The following is a 6686-nucleotide window of genomic DNA, read 5'->3' as shown; positions in this document are numbered from 1 at the left end:
TCCCAGCCGCCAGTCAGAGGTAGAAAGGTAAGAAAGGTTTATTGACTTAACAAACACAACTACGCATAAATAAAAATGCTACAATGATAGACAATAATAATTCGCGTTGACAACTTATCGGCAGTCCCTTCTGATGCCTGATGTACAACAAGTTTTTCTTCTGCAAAGCTCAGTGAAGTCAGGTGTCCCCGATCAGCACTGTCCGAGGGGCACTGGGAAGAACCCTGGTATTCAGTCCTCAGGCTCCTCGAGATCCATGGGACCACCAAATCCAGGTCAGCAGCTAACCTTAAATCAGTAGCTTTTTTTTACAGAGCTGCATCTTCCTTCTAACTGGTTTCCAGATGTGCTAGCCAATTTACAACTTTTGAGCTATGCTGATAACTTACAGCCATCCAGATTCTCCCATTATAATTATTTTTAGGACTGACCAATAGCAGTACAAGCCTTGCATTTTTTCATAAGGTTAATTTTTACTACGCCACAGGGCCTACTACTTCTACAAGGCTTTGTTAAATTTACTAGGCCTTGCTACATACAAGGCTTCATTAGTCTTTAACTTTAATTAGACTGTCCATGAGTGCTACCCAGTGCTAGAAAAGTAGTTCTCCCCAGTGACTAGGAAAACTGCTTTAGTGGTCATGGTATTGCTTTTGGGCACAAACATTGTTTGCTTTTTTTTGTTGAAAAATAAAATTATATATAATACTAATACACACACACACACACACACACACACACCATGTTGCATAAAACTTAAACCACATTAAGAAACTATGCACTCGTTACAATAAATGCACCCGCTCCCTTGAGCCCCCGTGCACCCACCCACTGCCCTTCCCTAACCCAATTGCAGTCCCTTAGTCCAAGCCCTGATTTGGGGCTTACATTCTCAGCTCATTTACTGTCTAGAAAGGCAGCCCAGCCGCGGAGCCACCCCAGCCCCTCTGAGTGCCTAGGGCCAGGACAGTTCATTCACTGTCCTTGTTGCTGTCGATGTCGCTGTCACTTCCGCTGCTGCTGATCCTGTTGCTGTCTTCCTTGCTGTCTCTGGGTCCAGTTGCGTCATTGTCCTTTTCATTCTCCCTGTCCTCTTCCTCTCCCGGGGGGTCTTTGAACACCCTGTGCCAAGTGTCCCTTTTCCAGGTGGAGTTGGCTGCGTCTTCTCCATTCTCTCCCACCACTTTCTGGTAGTAAGAGTGAAGTTGCTCAGAAACATTTTAACACAGTCTGTTCCCTTGAGCTCCATGTCTGTACATCAGAAGGGTCCTGCATTGCCACAGGGCACTCCTGACACAGGACACAAACTGGTCAAAATGGGCTGTTGGAGCTAGTTCCTTGTCCCTCTCTGCATCTCCACGTCCTCACTGGGAGTACAGCGTAAGCTGTTAGCCAGTTCAAGTCTCTGTGGTCCTTTCGTAGGTCCTTATGGAAGATCCAATCCCAGATGGCTTGGCAGTAGTCTTTGGGAAGCATCTCCACAGTCGATAGCTTGCAAATCCTTTTCACATCTTTCTGGTATGGGCAGTCCCAGAAGAGATGGTGGATTGTGGTTGTTTCCCAACAGTAGGATTGCCTGGGGAAGTTGAATGGGCTTCTCTGCTCCACATTGTTTTCCCACACTTGCATTAGGAGGGCCTGGTAGGCTACTTTCCATGTCAAGTCTTTGTGGTCCTGCAGGTCTTTGTGGAAGATTTGTTGCCACACAGCCTGGCAGCTGTCACCAAGTCTATGGGTGATATGGTGTCTCTTGTCCTTACCACCTCTTACATTTTGCAGTGGTTCGTCAGGGTTGATGGGGTCTCATCAGGCAGTTTGTATTTCTCCTAGAAGCATTTCAGGACCTCAGACCCATGGGGACTCCATGGTCCGTGGGCCTGAATTGGTCATCCTGTGCACTTGCTACTGTTGCAGTAGTTGTCCTGCAAAATACTTTACAAAGAGGATGGTTTTCAATTTTGTTCCTGTTGCCAATTTGCAAATCCAGCTGATGTACTTGGCCCAGAGGAACATCAGGACATCTGTTTTGCTTTGTCCAGTGTGGTCCTTGCCACTTTCTCCTGTGTGGAGTTCCAGAAGGTGCACATGGCTCTTTGGATTCTGTGGATGACTTGTTCTGTGCAGGGGGAAGACTAGGACATTGGTAGTAACACCACCTTCATGAGTGCTATATGCCTCCCCATTGACAGGCAGTACAATTGTCATAGTCCCACTTTTTCAGAGGCGAGCCCTCCAAAGAGAACAATGAGGATGTTGACAATGATGACAGATACGATGCCAAGTGAAAGGATTGAACAAACAGGAGGAGGATTTGGGAGGAGGTGATGACTGAGGTAGGTCTTTGCATAATTGTGATGGTTTCAAGGGGAAACTGAAAGTGATGGGTGTGCAGTCACACCGGAGCACAGGTTCATGGTGTGGTCTTTGTAACGCGACTAAGAATGAGGTAATGGGACATCGTGTTTTTGGACGACTGTCAAGTGAACCATAGCAGTCACAAAACAGGTTGTTAGAGTTACAATTTTATTTTTATATATATATATTAGCAAAAAAAAAAAAATCCTGCAGAGGTCAGATCACCTTGAATGGTATTGTGCACTGAAGGGTGGAGCCCTGTCCAATGCACTGCAAACAGGCTTCCCGCTCCAAGAGTTTACTATAGCCTCCCAGTGGATGCATCTTGGTTACATGCATATTTTATGGAGATGTGGGAATTCTTCCTAGCTTACTCCTTTGGCCTGTTGGCTAAGGGTAAGTGAGACTTGGGAACATCTGAACCCCAAGACCTCTGGGCTTGGTCCTGTATGTAGGATGCCTGCCGTGAATTTGGGAGTATCTGAATCCGCAGACTGGAGTCTGGAAGGTAAGATACTTGGCAGTGGTAGTGCTATAGGAGTATCTGAAGCCCCAAGCTGAAGAGTCTGGAAGGGAAGATACTTGCCAGTGGTAGTGCCACATAGATTTGAATGATTGAGCTCTGCTTAGTTGATGGGATTTGGAATGGATTTGGCTAATTTGGCCTGAGACATGAAATAAATAACAATAAAAACAAAAAACCCTTGAATAGTGGCAGCCTCCTTGAAATGATTGAGCTCTGCTCAGTCAATAGAACTCAGAACTGATTTAGCCTGAGACACACAATGTAAATACATTTTAAAAAAAGGTGTTGTGTGGATAGGAGCACTATCAGCAGTGAGGGGTGGGGGCACCAGGGCCCCTCGCTCAATCAGAGGCATGGGGAGGGGCTGCCATGATCAGCCTGTGAAAATGGCGGCTAACTTCGCAATCTCCCCATAAAACTGGCCAGCTGCCTCCTCAAGTTGGGTAGACCCCTAATCATAGCCCTCTCTCAAACATAAAGAAGTGCTTCTATCATGCCCCTTCCCCTTTGAAAGCCCAATCTTTATTGTGTGAGCTAAACATCATTTTGTTCAGACTGTTTTGAAGCAAGCTAACAGAAGCAGACTTCACAGTTTCCTGGAAAGGGCCATTAGATCACTTGAGCTGACCTCCTGTGTATCATATGCCATAATGTTTCATCTTTATATTAAGTCCAAAATGTGTAGCCTGCAGTACCTAGGGGACTAAACTGTGTTCTCGAGGCAAAAAACAAGAGATCAGTACCTGGGTTAGATAAAAGAATGATTTAATGTCAGAGACCCCTGCACTAGCAGGCAATTGATTAGGTGAGATATACCCAGGTGTTTCCAGCAGGCAAGCAATGACCCCAACTGCTGAGAATTGAAAAACCATGAAGGTCCCTGCCAATCTCAGATCAGGGAAAATTCCTTCTTTGACTCAGATGTGGGATTCAGTATGTCCCTGAACATGTAAGCAAGATTCATCTGCTAGGAAATGGAGTCTTGTCTACACTGCATATTGTATCCAGGGTGGCCCCAAGCACACCCTCCTTTGCCCTACCCACCTGTGTTCAAAGACATATACTAAACCTAGTTGTTCATTAGTAAGGTTAAAAAATATCCTTCTCTGGTTGCTCTCCAGGCCTCAGTGTCCAGTGATCTTGAGAATGTCCTCTGGGGGTGATTCTGGAGCAGCTGCATCAGTGTATTTCTGGGTTTGGAGCGTGTCACCAGGTATGGGTGGGTGAGGTGTGGAAAGAGCTTACTCAGGTCCACCCTACTGCTGTGGTGTAGATAAGCCCCCAATGTACCACGTCAGGCCATTGTTCCACCTCATCCAGTGTCTCATCTCCAGCTGTAGCTAATCCCTGATGCTTCACATCACAGGCACAGATTTTTATTTTTGCCGGGGGGAGGGGACATGTGGAACACATGCGTTTACATATTTCAGGTGACAGCCCTCTTCGCTAGGGGGGAGGGCCCCCGGGCCCCCGTGTACTTGACTTCTCTGATTCAGATTAAAGTAAAAAAAAAAAGTATATTTAAACAATTATGCACTGGGGGAAAAGTCCTTCCTGATCACCACAGGAGACTGTGAATCCATGAAGCATAAGATTGAATGAAATCATTATTTTAATGCAGAACTGTTGGGAGTATGTTGAGGGCAATGCAAGCAATCCTGTTCTCCCCAAAGCCCATTTCTTCACATATAGAAAACTGCCTCCTATTTCCATGTTGAATTTCTAATCATTGGATCTTGTTATGCCTTACCAGTTCGGGAGCCCATTACAGAAAACTGTATGAAGGCTCACATGCAAAAAGAATGAACGAACGAACTCTAACCAGAGCAAAATGGCCCAAACTGCTTTTTTATCCAGTATTGCTGTATGTTTTTTTTCATAAACATTGTCTGACTGTATTCTTCTACCTCCCAGCCACTGCGAAGTGACCATCTTTGGGTGGGTGGATGCAGCTGTGTGCCAGAGTGAGGATTTAAGGGCGTTCTGCAAATAGCAATATGTGCTAAGATGCCATTGGATCTGTCAATAAGTCAACGTATACTCAACAATTATGGGTTGAAACTGAATCGGTGTTTTACTGAAAATTTTCCAGTTCTCTAAGCCATTCAGACACCCTGTTCTTATGCTTTAGGAAAATTAGAAGTCAACCCAGAGCAAAGAAGTCAAATTCTTTATTGAAAGGTCATTGAACAACATAGGGTCTTTTAAAACTAAAGGATTTTGTTTCTCAGTTTCTTCAAAACATCTTGTCCTCTTCCTGATGCTGAGTATGACACAAGAAATGTGACAGTTGTTGCGAAACATCTATGCAAGACTGCTCACAGTTGTTGTGAAACTTCTATTTGAGGCAGCACCACGTGTTTGCCATTGTATACATGTCATGAAGGTGGGATAGAAATGACATGCTGAACCCAAAAGTAACTAAAATTTCATAATCTAGTGGATTTCATTTATGCCTACTTTGATGAGATGCTGAACTGGTCCTGTGAGCTGTCCAGTGCTCTCAATTCCTAGTCAAATCAGTGGACGTTAAGAGTGCTTAGTATTCTGCAGGAAGGTGCTCTGTATCACAGAGGATGAAGCGCATGGTGCTGACTCTGAACATCTTGCTGATTTGACAAGTTCCCTAGGAAGAAAGAAAGGTTGAAAAGGAAATTATATATTTTTCACATCATCATAAACCCTACAAACACTGATATATTTATGATGCTTGAACATGAAAATGTTGTACGTAGGTGTGAGCTTTGAAAATTACTGTGATTCAGAGAGCTTCAGGCATTGTTTTTGTAAATTTCTTGTAGCTTCAGAGACAGAAGAAGCAATAATGTGAAAAATTATAAATAGATGTAATAGAGTGTTATTTCAATATTCTGAACTGCAGAAAGCTTTGTCAATGTGCGTGACTTATCTCTCCACTTTTGTAAGACACGATGCACAAAAAGCTGTCTAATGTGACTGTAAGTCACAATATTTAGTTGCTTAAGATATAGTGTGATCTATAGCACCACACATTTTTTAGTTTTACAACCTATCTCTCTCTTGGATTTGGAATTGTGAGCCTTTAAAAGGAGATTACATACCTAGTTATTCTCAAGTAATATGTCATTTAAAAATCATTTGTAACTGTGAACAAAATGTATTAAGAGTATATTTTTAGAATGTACTCTTAATTCATAGTTTGCCTATGAATTATATTACAGTTTTTGTAGTGTGTGTAACACCAGAAGAGTAAATCACCTATCAGGGTAAATTCAACTATAACTCTGAAGTTGTAATAGTTCCTTTGTACCTTTCAATATATGCTACTGTAGGGGTGGCCAACCTGTGGCATGCATTCCACAAATGGCACCAGCAGCCTTTCTATGTGGCATGTAGCAGATCAGGAAAGGGATGGGCACCACGGTAGCAGATATAGCAAAAGCAGAAAACAGAACAGCAGATTGGGAGAAGAGCAGAATGCAGAGCAGCAGATCAGCCAGGGAGGGAGCACAGGGCATGGAGCAGAAAGCAGAGCAGCAAATTGGGCAGAGGAAAAGGATCAGAATAGCTATGGTAGGGGGTGGTAATTTGTGGCAAGCCTGCCAAAAAAGTTGTCTTTCACTGTGCTTTTCTATATCCTGTGATAAAAGGAATTTTCCTTTTCATGTGTCCTGTAATAGGGAGTTTCAGAGAAGAATTGTTCCTGGAACAGTTTCTGTGGTTCACCCTTAACTTCAAATGTCAATAGGCCAGAATGTCAACTAGTATAAATCAATGAAGTTTCACTGATTTCAGTGGACTATGCTGATTTATGTCAGCCAAGGTC

This window comes from Alligator sinensis, unplaced genomic scaffold, assembly GCF_000455745.1.
Source record: "Alligator sinensis unplaced genomic scaffold, ASM45574v1 scaffold116_1, whole genome shotgun sequence".
In the NCBI taxonomy this organism is placed as follows: Eukaryota; Metazoa; Chordata; order Crocodylia; family Alligatoridae; genus Alligator; species Alligator sinensis.
The sequence above is the reverse complement of the archived record's forward strand: the minus strand, read 5'-3'. Positions refer to the sequence as shown.